Here is a 19,988-nt window from a genome sequence, read left to right on the forward strand (position 1 = left end):
CGCATGTTGCCCAACCCGCTTACATCTAAGATTGTGGTTTGGGCTCTTCCTGCTTTTAACTTTGTGCCTTCAGCCTCCAGAAGGGCTTGGGGCCACGCTGTCCAAGTCCCATCATTGAGCTTGGCCATCAGTAAACTATCCATTGCTGACTCCAAGCAAGATACTATGTTTTCCTGGCGGTGGTTAGGGCGTGGATGCCATAACACCGCCGCGGGACCCAGGTGCACACTGGGTGGAGGTCTAGGTGATGAGCCAGGTCATCTTCCTGAGGGTGGCTTCCAAGATCCTGCCACGTCTTCGTGTCTCTGTTCAGTTCTAGTAGCGGTCAGAAGCTCGGGTGCTCAGGGTCACCCATGTGCTCCCCAAGAAGAGGATTGGACCTGAATATTCAGGCGCTGTGCACAAGGGGCTACCTGGCTGTAGCTTCGGATGTAAAATAAAGCCCCGTCATGAGGCAAGACAGGCTGCTCACAGGACAGATAAATCTTACTGAGCAGGGACTAAATTTAAATATATCACCGAGAAGTAGTGTGTGGGCTTCTGTCTAAGCCACTTTCTGTCAGGTTACTTGTCAACTATCAGTGCTCAGAGCCCAAAGGATTAAGTGATGCCCATCTTATATCTAGAGCCAGAAATCAGGACCTCCACCCTACCTCCAACCCCAGTCCCTTGTCATTTCATAGATCTTAGTGCCTTGCCTCAGAAAACTCTCAGGACAAAAAAGTCAGTGACTTGTAGTCCAGGTCACAGTCATTTCAAGCCTTTCCTCAACATGGGAGGAAAGGAGAGATGCATCTTTTTTTTTTTTTTTTTTTTTTTTTTTTTTTTTTTTTTTTTTTTTTTTTTTTTTTTTTTAACAGTGGCTGCTCTGTCGGTTGTAACCAAAGTCGTGAATAGGATGAAATATGGTGCTTCGAAGAGAGGTTTGAAGTCTTGACGCTGTCAGTCATGAGACCTTGAAAAGGAAGCAAGAATCCGGGGATTTAGCTCAGGGCAGAGGGATTACTTAATAGGCTCAAGGCGCCAGGGGTCATCTCCAGCATCATGACACAAGACTAGTGTGTCCATTTGAAGTTAGGTGTGATTATAAAGGAAAGATGACCACAGAAAACCTTCTTGCTTACTGTGCAAATGAAGAGTCAGAGGACAAACTTAAAGTCACTTTTCTTACTTTCCCATCCCATCAAATGATTTTTAGTTATTGATTATATAACCCAAGAAGCTTTCCATGCCTTTGTGTCTGGTCATCTGAGTTGCACAATAGCTCATATCTCACGGGGTTGGGCCAGTTTTTCCACCCCACTGTCACTCTTCTGGGTTGCACAACTCAGGAGGTTGTGTAACATATTCAACAATACATAAGGTATTATTAAAAAAAAAAGATATCAAAGGTAGGGGGACTATGGATGTCACCTGAGGTACCTAGATTCAAAGGTAACCTTTGGGGTTCTGAATCATGTCCTTTCCCATCATCATGGGTGTGAGAGGGGCAGCCAAGCCCTTCCCTGATGGCCAGGATAAGATGAGAGGCTAAGGAAATGTTTTTCTATTGGTTGGTTCTGAGACCTCTCTTTTTCACAGTCCCTTCCTCCAAGGTCCTTCAGTGACTAGCCATATATGTATTTCTGGCTTCGTGTAGAGATTGGGGTTTAGCCTTTGCCATATGTGTTGGCATATCTACCCAAAACCAGCTGTTGGGAGCATTAAATTCTACAAATCACCACAACTGGTCACAACCAGACCTCAGCCTTGAACAAAGTTGGTTACTTTGTGAATAAATAGTGTCAAACCCAAACTGAAAGTGTTTCAAGACGATGAACAGGAGCAAGGGATCTAGGAGATAGGAGAGCTGGCACTGGTCCTGAGCTTGCTGGCTGTGGAAGCAGGGCTTGGTCAGAGCTTGTCCTAGCTAGAGCCGAAAACCTGCCTGTTATACTTGCTGTGGACAGCTCCTCCCTGAGCCTGGGCACATATCTGCAGCTAGGGACTCAGTTGCAGCAGCTGCCATTGCTGCTCTTTATTGAGCAATTACTGCCCCTGCAGTTTTAAGACACCTTGAGGAAACAACATAAAATTCTAAAGACCCCCTTTACAGAACTGGAGTCTGAATTCTGTCATTGTGTGAGTGTGCAAGAGAATCTAAAAACGGTTATAGAATTGAGGTCATATCCTCTTGTGCTTATCAGTAGGATGGAAGAACAGTTTTCCCAGTTCCAGGACACTGCAGAAGAATGTGTACAGGTTCTGGGGAGTAGGGGTGGGGATTGGCCACACACACACACAAAAATCCCTAATCAGAGCAGAATCCCTGTTACCTCCCTGATGAGCCACTGCTGGTTTTTTGCTTAAAGTGTGGTGGGAGGATCATCTGTGTGGATCCCCTGCAGCCAGATGCCTCACATCCTGTTGAGTGAGATTTCCTATTCCTGTAGTTGCCCTTCTACTATGGACTCCTCCCCCCTGACCCCTCTGTGTGCTCCCAGAGAACAGGAGAGAGGACTTTGTCCTTACTCGGTTTTCCCAGCATCTAGCCCGGCCCAAGAAAAGGGCTCCGTGAACATCGGTTGGTTACGGTTCCACCTTAGAATGTTCTCCTACCAAGTAGCGAGGACGCTTTGCTTCCCCTCCATCTCGACACTACGTGAGCATCCACATGTGCACACAAACACCTTCTTAGGCAGATGCTTTTCATTCACTAAAACGTATCTGAATGTCTGCCTCTGCTCAGGAATGGGGACCTGTGTTCAGCATCAACGTCGGCGTGAACTGGCTTCCCTTGGATCCCAATACTAGATCCAGCTCCACTTACTCATATTCCCCTTCTCTTTCCTTTTCCAGGGATGTGAACCTGTTTTGTACAAATCATTGGCGTGTTTGGGTTCTTCACAAGTGTGGCTTCTGATTCACTGGAGGCTGCTGTGTCCCGACGGTCCCTCGTTCCTGAAGTGGTTGCTGGCTGTGGTACAAATGAGGCTGTTGAACCTAAGTGTGTTCTCTCTAGCCTTGGACCTGGGTGCTGCAGAGAGAAGGCTGGTTCTGATGGCTCTGATGACCATGGCCCTCCCCAAATGAGGTTCTAGGCAGTCACCAAGAGCTTTAACAACCTATTCCTGAACAGATCTCTTTCTCATTCCCCAGCTCTTCTGAATACCCCTTTTGGTATGAATGTGAAGATCTAATTTGACTGTCATCCCCCAAATGCTCAGGTGTGTTAGAGTTTTACTCTTTACTGCATCACTTTGTCATATGGTTAACAGGACAGGATCTTCCCTTCCTTCTGTAGACAGGACACTCAGGGCCAGTCTCTGCATCCCAGCTGATATTCAGTGAAAGCTCAAAGGGTTTGTCGATGTGGAAACTGATCAGGAATAAATCAGTGTTCTCGTAGCCACAGTTAGAAATGAGCTGCATCTGGGTTTGCCCATGTGCTTTTGGAGTAGGCTACACTTTATTACAAATTCAATCTGTGGAATAAGCTGCCACCATTTATTGTTAGTTGAACTATATACAAGATGGCTGGGGTAGGACAGATCAAGGGCAGAGTGCTTGCCTAGCATGCATGAGACTGTATGCAGGCTCTGTCCCACTAAAATAATAATTTTATTCATAGAGGAAGATGTTTGCCTGGGTTCAATTCCCAACAACTCCAGCTCCAGAAGATCAAATGCTTCTTTTCTGTCTTCCGAGGTTACTGGCATGGACATAGTCCCCAACACAAACACACACACACACACACACACACACACACACGATTAAAAAAACAAAGCATAGGATTTGGAGTAAAACAGACCTTGCTTTTAAAGTCCTGTAATTATTATTGCAACTTTGTAGACTTGAACACTTTCTCAACAACCCCCATACACATATATTAAAGGGAAATTAAAGTATACCCCTAGGAGGGCCTTACAGGAAATAATGAGTTAGAGCATGAACAGTGCAGTATGTAGCTTATGCAAATACTCAAAGAAAGCTGCTATATATTGCCATGTGTAATCCAAAACAATTCATACACATGCATATCTGGATTCGTCTTGGTTTTTTTTTTTTTTTGTTTTTTGTTTTTTAAGTTTTAATCACCACAGAGAGATTCCTTGTAGCCAGATAGATCATGTCCATGAAAGTTTAGCCCAGAAATAGTTTCTTCTGATTGGATGCCTCTGCACCCTCTGTCCCTTCCCTACCTCCCCCCTAGGTGCCCATTGTGGGAGGATATCCAGTGTCTCGAAGCCTGGCACCCAGAGGCTTTCTTTACATGTCCGAAGGACTTAATATCTAGGAATGCTTCTGCAAGATAGTCTGAAGAACGCTCTAAGATAACGTGTTCTTACCAGAGTTAGTGAGTGGGTTGAACTTGCCTGGCTCACGTGCGTGGGTCAGTATCCTCCTCTCCTGGGTGTTGTTCTGTGCTCGCTTCCAGAACACAGACACTTACACACTGCAAGTACAACTCTGGCCTTGGAGTTGGAGTCCATGGCTACTCACTAAATGACTCAGAATCCAAAGCCCCCTACTCTCGCCTTTGCTTCAGCACCTACCAGGTCTAGGACCTCAGGAAAGCTGCCGACCACTCTGAGCCGCAGTATCTTCTCTCTGAAGGCAGCTTCATTGGCAGTGTGGGAATCAAGCAGACAGTGAGGGTGGGGATCACTGTGTGGAAGCCTTAGTTGTTACTTGATGATAAGGAAATAATCTTAGCAATCTGATCAAGTCCCTTCCTAGCTCATTAGTTCCGCAGAAGGAGCTAGCGTTTGTGTGATCTTAGACCCCTCTGAGCTTCAGTTGTCTGCTTCTGACACGAGGAAGACTGATGGGTTAAATCCCTGGACCTTGCTCAATTCGGTACTGCTGTGATGCTCCCCTGGAAAACAAAACACACTAGGCTTTGAAGCCTAACAACCGGGGTCCATTTGTGCCTTGTAGATGGACATCTTTGAGGCCAGTACAGGATCATCTCAGACTGTTCTTGATTTTTTTTTGAGATTATAAGTTAAATTCCTCTAAGCCCCCTCATCTATCCCTTTGCTCTCCTGTAAATTCATGATCTCTTTCATCAATTGTTATTATGTGCATATTTGCATTTATACATATATATTCCCAAATATAACCCGCTGGGTCTGTCTAATGTTACTTGTATGTATGTTTCAGGGCTCACCATTTGGCAGACACCCAATTGGTATGCATTTCCCTGAGGAGAGTCACCTCTCCCTCTCCCAGCTTTACTCAGTTGCCTGTACTTCCTGTGTAGAATTGAGAGCTCATGGGCTTTTCCTTATGCAGTTTGGCATGTCCATGGGTGTTGTGACTTTTTTTTTTCTTAACTAGCAGCTGTTTGACTCAAGTGGATAATTGCCTGCAATGAGAGATAAGTTAGGTGGCAAGAGTCTCCAGCGACAAAGAAAAATTGGAAAGTATCAGGTCAGGATTCCTGCGTATAATTTCCAAATTCTGTGGTAGGTCCCTTGTATGGAATTTCCAGTGACTAAACCACATTGCTCTGGGAGCTGGGGTAGAGCATTGGTCCCCTTGGGTGGGCTCTGCTTCTCTCAGGGAGTGGCAGCAGCCACCCTTCAGGCTGTTCTGACCCCAGGCTTCGGGTGTGCAGCTGTGTCAATAGGCCTTTGAAGTCCACATACACACCGGATGACTGGTCAGCAGCCCCTGGGACCGTCACCACAAACTCAGTTACAAGAATTCATAGAAGGCGTGTGGGAGGAAGCTTTGCTGGAGGAGCTGGAAACAAGGGATGACAGACAGATGAGAACACAGCAAAAACCTACCCAGATTTGCAGAGCCATTCCACAGGGGTGGCTCCCAGCTGCCCCCACCCCATGCTCTGCCTTCAGGTCTACACAGTGATCTGTTTTATTTCATTATGGCCCAGAGACGCATTTCTATAAGGCTTAAACGGGATGACAGTTGCTGATGGGGCGTCAGGATCCCGGAAAGTCTTCTGAGTCATCACAACATGAACAGACAGGAGCAGGGCAACCGTGGCTGTTAAACTTTTGGTGTTCTGCATTTTCAGACGTTCTCTTCAAGCTTTCCTGGGCAGTCTTTCATGTGGCAGACCCTGCCACAGGCATGGTCACATCAGCTTCAGCTGGCTCACCCATTTGCTGTCTTTTGCCCCTGAGAAGGTAGTAGTTCAATCCACATTTTGCAGAGACAACAGAAGCACTGGGAAGTTAGAACCCGGGGAGGGACCAGCTAGCCTCTTCCCCTAGGGAGAAAGGAGGGCTAAGTTCAAAATCACATAGCCTTTCCCCAACCCCAGGCAGCCTCTTGCTACAGCCCCACTCCTAACCCCCAGGGAGTAGTTACAGAGTTTGTTAGAGGCCCAGTGGTTTAAATCTGTGTAGCTCAGACTGGCCTCGAACTCACAACAATCCTCCTCCCTTAGACTCCGGAATACTTGGACTTGTAGGTATGTAGCACCAGGCTGGGGCTGTCTTTCCCCATACAGCCATCTGGTTACTGAGTCACATCCGTTGGTCTCGGTGTTCCTGCATCCTGTCTTCACTCTTTACCTCACTAGCACACTTTGGACCAGTGCAGCAGCCTGCTCCCTTTGTCACCAGGCTCTCCATTCTGTCCGCCCAGTCTGGCCAGATCAATCTTCCTATAATCCTGCATGTGCCCCGCACACTGTGCAGAGCACAGTCTTCACGTGGGCTCTCTCCCCCCCCCCCCATGTCCTCACGCTCTCTCCAGGTTTACCCATCCCTGACTGTGATCATTTAAAGTTGCCTTTGTTTTGTTTTTTTAATGTGTTTTTTTGGTTGTTAGTGGTGGGTTTGTTTGTTTTTTATTTTGGAATCTTTGCTTATGCAGTATCCTTTCTTAAAATGTTACTCAACCCCTCCTGCTCCACAGCCTTCTCTGTTCAAAATCTCCTGGCCAAGCTTTGGAGCAGCAATTTTCTTTTCTTTTCCTTTCTTTGCTTTTTTTTTTTTTTTTTTTTTTTTCATTTTTATTGGTTATTTTATTTATTTACATTTCAAGTGTTATCTTCCTTCCCAGTTTCCCATCCACAAGCCCTCTATCCCCTTCCCCTCCCCCTGCTTCTATGAGGGTACTCCCCCACCCACTTCTGTCTCAGTGCCCTGGGTCATTGAGCCACCACAGGACCAAAGGCCTCTCCTCCCAGTGATGCCCACTAAGGCAATCCTCTGCTACATATGTAAGTGGAGCCATGGATTCCTCCCCCCCCCCCATGTGTACTCTTTGGTTGGTGGTTTAGTCCTTGGGAGCTCTGGAGTGGGGGGAAGGTCTGGTTGGTTGATATTGTTGTTCTTCCTATGGGGTTGCAAACCCCTTTAGCTCCTACAGCCCTTTCCCTAATTCCTCCATTGGGGTCCCTACATTCAATCAGATATTCAGCTGTATACATCCACATCTGTATTGGTAAGGCTCTGGCAGAGCTTCTCAGGGGACAGCTGTAACGGGTTCCTGTCAGCAAGTACTTCTTGGCATCAGCAATAGTGTCTGGGATTAGTGTCTGTATATGAGATGGATCCCCAGGTGGGGTAGTCTCTGGATGGTCTTTCCTTCAGTCTCTGCTCTACACTGTCCCCATATTTCCTTTAGACAGGAACCACTCTGGGTTAAAAATTTGGAGATGAGTGGGTAGCCCCATCCTCCATCTGGGGGCCTTGCCTAACCTCTGGATGTTGTTTCTACAGATTCTCTTTCCCCTTTGTTGGGCATTTCAGCTAATCTCATCCCTGTTGGGTCCTGGGAGCCTCTTGCTTTCCTGGCATCTGGGACTTGCTGGTGGCTACCCCCAGTTCCCTATCCCCTATTGCTACACACCTCCATTCAAAACCCTTTGTATAACATCCCTGTCTCCTTCCATACCTGATCTGGCTCCCCTTTTTCTCCCTTCCCCTCATCTCTTCCTCCCAAGTCTCGCCCACTCTCTATCTCCATGAGTATTTTGTTCCCCCTTCTAAGAAGGACGGAAGCATCCACATTTTGGTCTTCCTTCTTGAGCTTCATATGGTCTGTGGATTGTGTCTTGAGTATTTCAAGCTTTTGGGCTAAAGTTTTCACCATGTGGGTCGTGATCCCTTTGGAAGGTGGAATAATCATTTCACAAGGGTCACATGTCATAGATTTACATTATAATTTATAACAGCAGCAAAATTATAACTATGAAGTAGCAACAAAAATAATTTTATGGTCATGGGTCACCACAACATGAAGAACTGTATTAAAGGGTCACAGCATTAGGACAGTTGAGAACCACTGCAATAGAGAAGCTTCCTGTAGCTGCTTTAGGGGAATGATCTTCCTTCAAGATTTTGTAATAGTTAAGCAGTACACCTCACATGCTGCTTCAGTGTAATTATTTGTATCTCAGAGTTTATCTCAAAGTGAAAATGAGGTCTGTGTGGATCCCAGTGTGTGTGTGTGTGTGTGTGTGTGTGTGTGTGTGTGTGTGTGTGTTCCAGTGGATGTGTTCTCCAGTTTTTGTGTATCTCTGGTTTGTGTATCACTGTTTGTGTGTGTTTGTGTGTGTGAAGCAGTTTGATCATTGTCATAGTGCAAAGAACATGGTGGGTCCTTTTGAAATGATTAAGCTAATGGCTGGAGGAAGCACAGCAGTGAAGAACGGTCACAATACCGTGAGTGAGTGATTACTGTTGCTGACAGTGTTCTTAGTTCTAGTAGTAGGCATCACTCCTGTAAGCTTTGTAACAGCCTTGACAGGTAGGTGGTTCTGGGTCTTTATAGCATAAATAGGAAACAACCTTATCAAAGGACTAGTGATGGGTTTAGGATTCAAGTCCAGGTCTTCTGCCTCCAGAAGCCTGGCTCCCACTGCCACTATCTCTGTTACTTTTCTTATTGTTGCAACCTGACTAGAGAAAACTTGGGGGTGGAAGGCATTATTCTGGCTCATGATTTTGAGTGAGGGAAGGCATGGCAGTGGGAATATGAGAAGCTAGGCACATTGTGTGCACAGTTAGGGAGCAGGACATGAATACTTGCTTTCTTTCTTTTCTTTAGCATGAGGCCTCTGTCTAGGAATGTGCTGCCCACACTCAGAGTGAGCTTCCCCTTCACAGACCAAACCCTCAGATGTGTGTCTCCCGGGTGATTCCAAATCTAATGAAGTTGACTGTGAAGATTAAACATCCCACTACCTTCCCTGGGATCTTTCGTGCACCTGTCAACTTGAGACACTGCAACCAATGCACAAGATCAAGGAAATGCACAGAGCAAGAATAACAACCATGGGATGTCTGCAAAGTTGAGCTTGGGTAAAAAGGGCAGAAAGGAAGTGTGCCGATCAACCTGAGATGTGCTTTATCTGCATGCAGATTGGTGAGCCAGCATAGCCTGCTTGCAAGGGTTGATGTTCCCCGGGGTGGTAGATGCTGTGTGAAGGTGAATCATATTTTCCACATCCTATAAAGTGTCCTGTCTTCATTATGCAGTAGTTGGATTGCAGGCTTGGCATCTCTATAATTCTTCACCTTTGGCATGAGATGGTGCCTTCGGTTAATAATCCTAACCTTCCCAGTGCATGTGCATAACCTGTGCCCATCGCTCCTGTCTTATAATTAACTTTTATATTTCCCTCAACTTCACAACTCAATCTGTGAACCAGAGCAACTGCAACCCTGTCTTTATCTAATTTAGCAAGATTTTCCTGCACTGCAATTAGACTCACATGTTGTATGATCAACGTCCTTTGCTAATTGCATAATTCCTTTGCAGCTTAATCATCACACGCGGCCTTCATTATTTTAACTGTCTGTGTGATTTTCTGTTGGTCGTGAGCTGCATGTAGAATCTCAGCCAGGGGCATCTGCGGCCACACACCTAAAGGTCTTCTGGAGTCAAAGGTAAGGGAGGAACTGTCTTCCTGTGTAGTGAAGAAACTCAAACAAGGATGTCAAAGGGCTTTGCCTCTCCTAACAGCTCATCATTAACAGTCATGGAAGATGTGGAAGGATGAACACATCTGCAGAGAACAGCACTCACACTACCCAGTATGGAGACTCATGAATAATTCAAATGGGACCTGACAATTAACTCAGAGCTTGAGTCTGGACAAAATTAGTCTGGATCTAAAAGAAATCAGGTGACAGGCCAGGAAGGGTCCCAGGATACTCTTGAAATTGTATCCTTCAGTTACTGTTTAAGGCTCCAGGCTGTTCATTGCCAGCAGATGTGTCATTGTAAGGCAGGCTGTGTTCTTTCCTCTTCCTTCCCCCCAACCCCAACCCCCTTGTGAATTTTTCTTATTGTTCCAGGAAGCTAGGTTAGAAGAGAATAGAAGCCCTACTCCGGAGATGGGGGATCTGCAGGGAAAGAGAATATTGTGCCGACATGAATCTAAGATGCGACTTCCTCAGCTTGCTTCTTTATTGGGCTTTTTAACAACAGGCTGTTGAGCTCCGGTCCCTGGACTGGAGTTCCTGCCTCTTGACCCCAGGCTTGAGCCACCATAGTGACCTATTGGACAGTCCAGGGGCCCAGGTTTTCCCTGACTCCTGTTCCTCAGCACCTTGCCAGTATTTGGAATACCCCGGACGGCCCAGAGTGAAGAAATGCAGAGGCTCAACCTTGGCTGAGAGATACATGGGTCAGGGAAGAGGGATCCACTAAGACAGAGAAGGCACCACTCTCTGTGGAGGAGATCCTGCACTCAGGATTTAAGAAATGCCCTGAAGCCTGCTATGGTGCCTAGCCTGCTTAGGGACATGACCTAGTAGGTGAATATGTGCACTAGCCAGGGCATCATGAGGTCAGAATGATGTAATATTTTAATTAAAATAATGTTTTTTTAAATGACATTAACAACCTAGTTGCTGGCACCTGAAGCTCCTGCACCAGAGAAGATATGTGGATATCAGAAACCTGCTATGGATCTCTTTTGTTTGTTTGCCCAGAAAGCAAGGTCAACAAAGGGAAACATTAGGAACCACTGTGGCCAGAAAATGTGGTATAGAGGTGTGCAGGGACTGGGAGACAGCTCAGTAAGTAAGGTGCTTACCTTGTAGGCAGGAGGACCCTAGTTTGATCCCCAGAACTCTTGCTACCATACCTGGTGGCAAGCATATATAAGCTCAGTGCTGGCTGGGTTGGAACTGATAGGTCCATAGGGTTTGCTGACTGGGAGGCTTAGTTTACTTGTCAAGTTCCAGGTCAGTGAGAGACCTTGGCAAAAAACAAATGAACAAAATGAACGAGGTAGACCACATCTGAGCAATGGTACTCAAGGGACTTCTGGCCCCTATGTACGATACATATGCAGGTGTATGTATACAAACATGCACACATGCATATATAATTATACAAAACAAACAAACTGGGTATTAGCCCCTGCCACACCCCTTGAGCTGGAAAACCTGTGTGCTTGCCATTGGGTATGCACCAAGCTCTCACAGTAGCGGTTGGTGTGCCTCTGTCAAGGTACTCACTGCCCTGTCAGAAAAACACACCCATCAGTATCTCCTGACTTCTAATCCAGGTCAGAGCGCGGTAAATTCTGGACATAGGAATACATCCTCAGTGGATTGGATGCTGGTGACTTGTTCAGCCTTCACCATGTCTGCAGGCTGAGATGACATATGGACCAGACAAAGAAGCTTTGCAGTACTTTAATAGCTGGGTGTGGGATCATACCTACAATCCTAACACTTGGGAGATAGAGGCAGGAAGATGGACAAAAGTTCAAGGCCAGCCTGGTCTACAGTGTTACATAATGAAACTGCCTCATAAAAAAACAGAAGTGTGTGTGTGTGTGTGTGTGTGTGTGTGTGTGTGTGTGTGCAATCTAGTGGAAATGCAACCTAAAGTCTAACAAATCAAAGAATGACTAAAACATAAACCTGTTCAAAAAGCCAGTGGGGGAGGACATCATGGGCCATGGCTGAATTCTTCACACAGCTGTAGAATGGGGTCAGATTCCATAAGAAAGCAGGTGCGTGCGCCTATAAGGATCTCTCTGTAGCCTTTGCATGGGGTCAAATAACATTCCCAGCATGATGTTTGTTTGGGGAACTGGTAGCTATGTCTTACCCCAAGCCCCAAGTTTTTATTTTACAAAGGATTTTCATGGTTGTCTTCTTGTTACATCGTCCTACTGAAATGGTTTGTGTCTGGTCAAGAACGAGTTGACTTCTCCAAGGTCACCCAGGCAGTGAGTGACAGAGCCCAGCCCTCAGACCCCATGTCAGCTCTCCTCTGCCACATCATGCTGCCTTTATTCAGCCCACAGCTCCTGCTGGCAGGATCTAAAAGCAAAGCTGGAACCACACTTGACAAGCAACGTCGATGGTGGATACGGTGAGATGGGTACCTCACCGTCAGCTTGGCTGACAGTCATGGTTTAAAACACCACTTTTTCTAACTTGAGGGCAGGGCATATGATGGGCCAGCTCACATCCCAGTGCACAGTGATCCTTTCAGAACTGACAACAAGCACCGCACATCACTTTCGCTCTGAGTGAGCCCAGGAGAGGCACATCTCTATGCTCTAGATATTGGGAAGGATCTGTGAACAAGGCTGAGGTGGAAGAAGGGCAGGGGAACCACCCATCCATTTCCAAGTGCCTGCTAAGAGCACTTTGTACATTTGTCTGTGTTTCTTATGTTTAACATAGAAACTTCTTTGAGCAGTCTCATGCTTGCCCTGGCCATTTGACTCTGGTACATTCCCTCGCCATTTTGTCATAATACTATGTCACACCAGAAGGTCGATAACCGTGGCAAGCCCTCATTCCTCCAGGAAAACCTGTAAAACAGGGAGGGAAGGAATTATTCCCTTTTTTTTTCTTAAGGAACAAAGGTGTCTATCCATCTATCCCTCCGTCCGTCTGTCCGTTCATTCATCCATCCATCTTACTTTCACTCAGTAACATTTATTAAAGCACTCAGGTGTTCTAGGAACTGTGAAATGTAAGGGGGAAAGGAAGGTCTGCAAAGCTCCGGGGAGAGTATACAAATCCACACAGGAAAAAGGGGCTACCATGGCTGTGGCTTGTAGAGAGAGAAGGTGGCACGTCACGGCAGGCTGTGGCCATTAGGTGGCACTCAGGTTTCCAGAAGCTCCAACCGTTTATACAGTCCAAAGCTTTCATTTTTCACATCCCTTATTGTGTCTAAAATCAAATTCTAAGACCTACTGAAAGGCTGCATTCAATTTTATTTTAATTCCACTTATTTGCTGTTAATTGTTCCATGCTTTTCAAAAAAAAAATGGACAAATTGAATATGGTTGTGTTATGGCTTCCTGGTAAGTGAAAGGCATGGACAAGGAAATTAGCCTCCTAAATACGTTAGCATCTCCAGCGAATGGTTTTACCAAATGCTGTGAAGACCTAATGCTGTCTGGGGAAGATCTGGAAGGATACACACAGAAATGTTAGATATTGCTAAGTGTGGAACTCCAGATGATTTTAATTTAATTTTTATACTCATCTGATACAGGGAAGGGAAAGGGCACTTTACTTTGCCTGTGTGTTTGCCTGTATGTGTGTCTATGTGCCCACATCTGCATGTCTGGTGCCCACAGAGGATAGAAAAGGGCATCAGAACCCCTGAAACTGGAGTTATACTGTTGTGAGCTGCTGTGTGGGAGGTGGGAATCCTGTTTGGGGCCTCAGAAAGAGCAGCCAGTGCTCTTGAGCACTGAGCCGGTGTTCCAGCCTTGTAAGTTAGTATCTTTATCAACAGAAGTGCTAAAATACAGACAAACTATGTCATTCATTCCTTGCTGGAAGCCAGAGACATTCCAGTACCAAACAGTGCTCCAGACATGGACCTAGCAGCACCAGAGCCTCTGACACAGGATAGGGAGAGCAGCAGAGGACAGGTATGCCAACTCGCAAGCTTTGTCCATTGCTCGATAGTGGGCAGGGCTGGTCCACACTTTCTGGCTATGGTTTGGGGGCCTCACTCCTCAGCTGAGCTTTGCAGTAGATTTGTTGCTGTTTTAGGGTTTTTTTTTGGGGGGGGGTGTGTTTGTTTTTGTGTTTGTTTTATTCTCAGTGACCCGGTTTTCTCATCTTAGAACTTGGGGTTGCTAGAACTGGGAGAAACAGGAAGAGAAAGTAAAAGACTCGGTCCCCTTTGGATTTCAGTCAAGCAATAGATTGATTTCTCTGTACAACCCAGAAGTCCAGTTAGTCCCTTCTTTCCATGTCCTGCTCCTCTACATTTTCCTGGCCACCTCAGGAGCGTGCGTCATCTGCTCGCAGGACGGCAGAGCCACGTGAGAGTGTTTGTGGGTGGGTACTATTTCTGGTAGTGATGGATAACATGGTGGTGACAGGCTGGTAGTGTCATTTGACAGGATGCTTGGGGAGGGTCACTCTAGGAAGGAGACCCCACAGAGGACTAGGAATCACTCCATGAGATGCCAGGAAGCCACATTCTAGACAGAGTTTCTCACCTGAAAATTAAGAGAGGAGACTTACCTTCTACAGCACTGAGAGCAAAAGGATTTTCATTTCCCCCAAATGTTTCTTGTGGCCCATCAAGTTTTATTCATTTCATTGATAAATATTTATCAAGAGGCTACTGTGTGCTGGGGTTTCTTCTAGGACATGGGGAGACAACACAAAGTCTTACCCCCTTTGGGGGAGATAATAAATAAAGGTGGTAATATTATAACGGGTAGTAATAATTGCTACTGGGGCAAATTAGGGAATGGGGAGGTGGGGGTGGGGCAGAGAGCAAAGAAGGCAACAATCTAATAGGTGCGCTTAGTAGAGCAGGCAGCAGGTGCAAAGGATTGTCCTTGCTTGGCATGTTCCAGGGGACATCAAGGAGGCTGGCATGTCAGAAGTAAGTCAGAGCAGGATGAGATGAGGTAGATTGGAGGGAGCTTTGTCTCCTCAGTAAACTCCAGAGCCATGGGCTCAGCACACACTGCAGAAGAGTTTGAACTTAGTGGTACTTCCTCCCAGGTGGCTGGCAGGACAATGAAGCTTACGGACCAGGGGTGGTGTGTACCCAAGTCTAAGTATAGGGCCTTTAATTCTCCTTCCCATAGTGCTTAGCGTGAGATGCACAGTGGCTCTGAGAGTCAGGCCTCACTATGGATGTCAGACGTGTAGTTTCTGAAAACAGAATCTATTCAGTCTCATGAAACCAAGCCCCGCCTTTCAACATGAGTGACTGCCGAGGGCTCTACATGTATGCATTGGACCCTCATGCGCTATGGCTTCTGAATCTGTGGGTTTACTCACTTGCTAGAGTGCATTTGTCACCCATAAATCAATGTTAATTGTGCTTTCCGGTCAGTTTTAGACATGTACACAGAAGCAGAAAAAAACTTGAGTCACTCTTCAGGAGCGTTCCCAGGGGGGAAGTGAAGCCAGGCAATGGCTTCCTTTGTGCTTCAGTTGTCGCAAACAAGTGCCTTTTGTGCGATTGACTTAGTACAATGCTTTTTGGATTTTTTTTTCATACTTGTGCATTCTCAAGACTGCTGTTTGAAACATTCCTGAACAGGCTACATGCTCTCCAGTGTTCCTAAGTGCAACAAGCTGGGGCGTGCTTTACCGAGGAGTTTTGTGTTTGACAGGCTCTGTTCAGCTCTGCAATACACTGCTGTTGGAGGAGAATCGATTTTAATGAGTACGTATATGGAATAAGGTGTCTGGAACAGAAACATATCAAACAGGGTCATATATCGACTGGCAGGTGAAAATATTACCAGAAGCTTTAGAATATGTCAAGATCCTAACCTCGGACTTCAGCAGTGGTTCTGAATCACGGTTGGTGGCATTATAGAAAACAGGTAAGCAGAATTTTAAAAATTGACTACATAGGGCCAAAGACTCAGCCACAGAAGTAAGCTGGGAACGGCTTTGTAGGGATGGTAGTTTCATTCCACACTTGTCAGCATCAGATTTCGGGATTCGAAAGAGTCCTGATAGTCCTTTTAGTAGACAAAAGGGCTCTCTAACCCTGTCAAGTGTTTCTGGACTCCAGGTGAGGGTGGATGTGTGTGGTGGTTTGAATGACCATGTCCCCCTTAAACTTGGGTACTTAGACACCTGCTTCTAGTTGGTGATGCTGTCTGGGGATGTTTAGGAGATGCAGCCTTTCTGGTACATCATGGGGATAGACTTTGAGATTAAAAAACCTTGCCCTACTTCCAGTTTACCCTCTCTGCTTCATGCTTGTGTTTGAAGCTGTGAGCTCTCGGGTTTCTTGCTCCTGCCCCAATGTCTGCAGCTTGCTGCCAAGCCTCTGCCCCACCACCATGTATTTGTATCTCTCTGGAACAGTAAGCTAAAATAATGTCTTCCTGCTGTAAGTTGCCCTGGTCATGGTGTTTCGTTACAGCAATTGAGAAGTAACAGTGTTTCTTCTTGTTTCCAGAGCAAGTTTTGGGGGAATCTTTTGGAGAGGATCAAAGCGATACTAGACCACAAAATAGATCTCAGGATTTGCTTCAAATCAACAGAAACTGTGGTATGTGTAAGCAGAAGCCACGATTTCTCTACACCCTTGAAGGTGACTTCTTCCCCAGGGAATCGTAACCAGGCCCATCTGCTGCCATTGTGTCAGAACAGTTAGAGCCCAGTTCTCAACCTGATGACTTCCATGAGAAGACAGCAGCTGCTCACTGGATATGTGGACTTGGGTGGCTTTCATAACCCTTGCCTCAGTTTCCCCCTTTGTAGAGATCAGGATGGCAACCTCATTTCCTTGTCTCATTGACTTGCCACATGGGCAAAACAAGTTAGTAAATGAAGAGAACTGAGAACAAAGCTTGGCGAAGTGTACTAACTTTGTTTGTTTTCCCAGCATCCATATAACATCTCTTCTGGATGCTGTTCCTGAATGCCAGTAAGACCTTTAACCAAGAAATGCTCAACACTCTTGCCATGTGGGTAACATGGCTTAACAGACAAAACCCAGAACAAGGAGTCAGGAGTTCTTGTTCTGTTTCCTGTTTGCCGATAACTTGGGCTCTTGGGACCTCTTCTTCACCTGATAAAAACAGAAGCAACTGCAACACCCTCCTCTGCATTCTCACTTCTCTTACTGACCTTCCCAGTATTCTGCAGCATCCCTATGGGCTGTTGTTACTAAGCTTCAGAAAGATTTCCACCCAAGAAATACTAAGGCTCTTCTTATATATGCAGCAATGGCTTAAAGGACAAAACCCAGGTTGAAGTCAGCTAGAATGGCCTGGCAGTGCAGAACAAAACTCAGGAAGCCAAGGCTAGTTTCCTGAGGTCCCAAGGCTTCTGAGAGGAAAGATCTTTAGGTCAGATCAGCATCCTTTCTGTGGTATAGAAGGGGTTTGGTTTGGGTTCTCTGCCTCCTGTTTGCCTGAAGTCTGATCATTGTAGGGAAAATGAATGGGTTGGGGAATCGGATTTGCTTGGTAGGTGCAACTGTGGTTCATCTTGATGTATTGCTGATAGCTTCTACAATGTTACAGTTAATGCTGCTACATTGCAACATTGTATTTTTTAACCACTTCTTTCTTTCTTTCTCTCTTTCTTTCTCTCTCTCTCTTTCTCTCTCTCTTTCTCTCTTTTTTCTTTCTTTCTTTCTTTTTCTTTCTCTCTCTCTTTCTCTCTCTCTCTTTCTTTCTTTCTCTCTCTCTCTTTCTTCTTTCTCTTCTTTCTTTCTTTCTTTCTTTCTTTCTTTCTTTCTTTCTTTCTTTCTTTCTTTCTTTCACATGCTATACATTGAACTGGGATCTCCACACTGTACAATTGCCCCACCTTTGAACATATCTTCTCTGCTTCCATCCCCATTATTTTTGCATTTTTGCTTCTTGTTTTTTGAGACAGGGTCTTGCTGAGTTTCTCTGGCTATTCTTGAACGTACCCAATAGCCCAGGTGGGCCTTGACTTTGTCATCTTCCCTCCTAAGCCTCTTAAGTAGATGAGACTACAGGGGCATACCACCTGTACCACCCAAACAATCAGGCTCAGCTATGCTTTGCCTCTTCTGAGTTCTCATGGAATTTCCTTCTCTTACGGAACGTCACCCATCTTTTAGTTCTCATGGAATAAATAAATGACTGAGTCACTACCATCCTGTTTCCTGAGGGAACTTCTCTGGGTTGTGAATGTGAATAGAATCCATGTCTGCCTTCTCCTCTTTTTGCCTCTTTTTTTGAAGCCATAGTAAGTGAGTCTTCCTTGGGTGTGTTCTGCTTTCTGCAAGTTGTGCAAATCTGATCTTTTCATTCACAGCCATCTGAGCCACTGGCTGGTGAATATGCTGTACCCCCTCACCCCCAAACTTGGTGGAACAAAAAGGCCTAAGCCCCCTCCTCTGTGTCTCCCTCTCTGATCACACAATTGCAACATGGCTCCTGGATGTTTGCTATGTAGAGACTCAGTGCCCCATTGCCTTTCCTGTGCTGTCACACATGTGATGCTAAGGGGTTAGGTTTCTCTTTTCCCTCAGTTGTGGATATTTGGCTGTTGAGGCTCCTGGTCCTATCCTTTCAGAGTTTGAAATGAACTTCATTTATTCATGTCACTAATTAAAATGTACTAAATGTCCAGTAAAAATGGCGTCCCCAGATCTGTACTGTCACTGGAGCGTGTTTCAGTGCCTTGGCCTGTGGGGAAGAAGGATTATGTGAGAGGTTAATGACGGCTTTGCACCCTGTTTTTCTGTTTAGTTTAGCAGTGAACCAGACATGATTAATAATAGGTTGTGTGTGTCTCTCTCTTTGTAGGGGGACACCCACATCTAAGTGCAGAAATAAATCCATCTACTAGTAAACAAAACCAGCAGAGAATGCAATAAGAGTTCCCATGAAGACACCTCCTGCGGGGAGCCCTCCCTAACACTGCTGCCCCAGCGGCTCTATATCCTGCTCCTGGTACAGAAGGACTGTCACTGTTGGTATTGTCATACAGCTCTCTGCAAGCTTGTTTCTCACCTGACCACAGGCTTTGTGGTCTCACATACTATACTGTTTGTTTTTTGTAATTGTCAACCCAATACAAATTAGAGTCACCACTGTTCAGAAACTGCCTCCATCAGATTGACCTCTGGCATGTCTTGATTGCTGATTGATGTGGAAGAGCCTAATCCACTGTAGGTGGTGCTGCCCCTGGACAGGTGGGCCCGAGATGTATCGGGAAGCAGGCTGAGCATGAGATGAAATATGAAAGCCAGTCAGCAGACTCCCTCTGTGGTTTCTGCTTCACTTCCTGCTGAGTTCCTGCCTTGCTTTTCCTCAGTCAAGAACTGTGACTTAGAAGTGTAAGCCAAATAAACCTTTTCTTCCCTGACTTGCTCTTTGTCTAGACACAACTCCAACCTGCCCCAGCTCTGGGATTTCAGATGAGTGCCTTTAAGTGGACATTGAGGAGCCTCGTTCTTGCACAGCAGGCAGGTTACTCGCTGAGCCATTCTGGCCCCTGATTTCATACCATAGCTGCCGTGACTAGAACCGTGACGAGCATGGGGTATAGGTTTCTCTCATACACTGCTTTCATTTCCTTTGGCTACACAGTGGTTGGATAGTGAGTCTTATGAGCGGCTTATTTGAGTTTTCTGAGGGATGTCCATACCACTCTCTATCACAGCTGCACTGACTCATCTTCCACCAAGAGCACACCAGTATTTGCCATTTTCTTGTTAGTTTTCCTCAGAGCTAGGGCTGATGGGAATGGGGGTGGGAGGTGGGGGGATCTCTAGCCTAGAAAGATTGGGCCACTCTGTACTGCCACCTCATTGTTTTCCCTTTGCTCTTCTGTTTCTTAGTATGTACACACACATACATGCACACACGCACACACACACACACACACACACACGCATACACACACACACACCTATGAAGAGCACAGTAGGTGTCAGAGTTGGCTCTCACACCAAGAAGAAATAATATATTCTGTTCTCAGGAATAAGAGGCAGAAGGAGGAAACTCTCCCTCCCACCCCACCAGCTCTCTTTATCACATTGATTCAGAGTGAAAAAAGTAATTTTAAACTATCAGTGTTCATTTATGACTCCTATTAATCACACGTTAA

The 19,988-nt window shown here is 45.8% G+C and overlaps 1 long non-coding RNA gene across 6 annotated transcripts in view; it reads left to right on the forward strand.

Moving 5' to 3' along the window:
• Positions 1 to 19,244, forward strand: part of LOC143442435 (uncharacterized) — a 23,804-nt gene extending 4,560 nt beyond the window's left edge. The window contains exons 2-7 of one of the 6 annotated variants that reach the window (XR_013110655.1): positions 2,839 to 3,206; positions 6,026 to 6,137; positions 9,013 to 9,854; positions 15,548 to 15,763; positions 16,351 to 16,443; positions 18,683 to 19,244. This is a non-coding gene — a long non-coding RNA (uncharacterized LOC143442435). Of the gene's footprint in view, positions 1 to 2,838; positions 3,207 to 6,025; positions 6,138 to 9,012; positions 9,855 to 10,265; positions 11,170 to 15,547; positions 15,764 to 16,350; positions 16,444 to 18,682 lie in introns of those variants that run through there. The other 5 variants (XR_013110653.1, XR_013110654.1, XR_013110650.1 and 2 more) reach the window with 5 other exon arrangements.
• Positions 19,245 to 19,988: the final 744 nt, after the last annotated feature.

The sequence above is a fragment of the Arvicanthis niloticus genome, chromosome 1 (genome assembly GCF_011762505.2).
Source record: "Arvicanthis niloticus isolate mArvNil1 chromosome 1, mArvNil1.pat.X, whole genome shotgun sequence".
NCBI lineage: Eukaryota > Metazoa > Chordata > Mammalia > Rodentia > Muridae > Arvicanthis > Arvicanthis niloticus.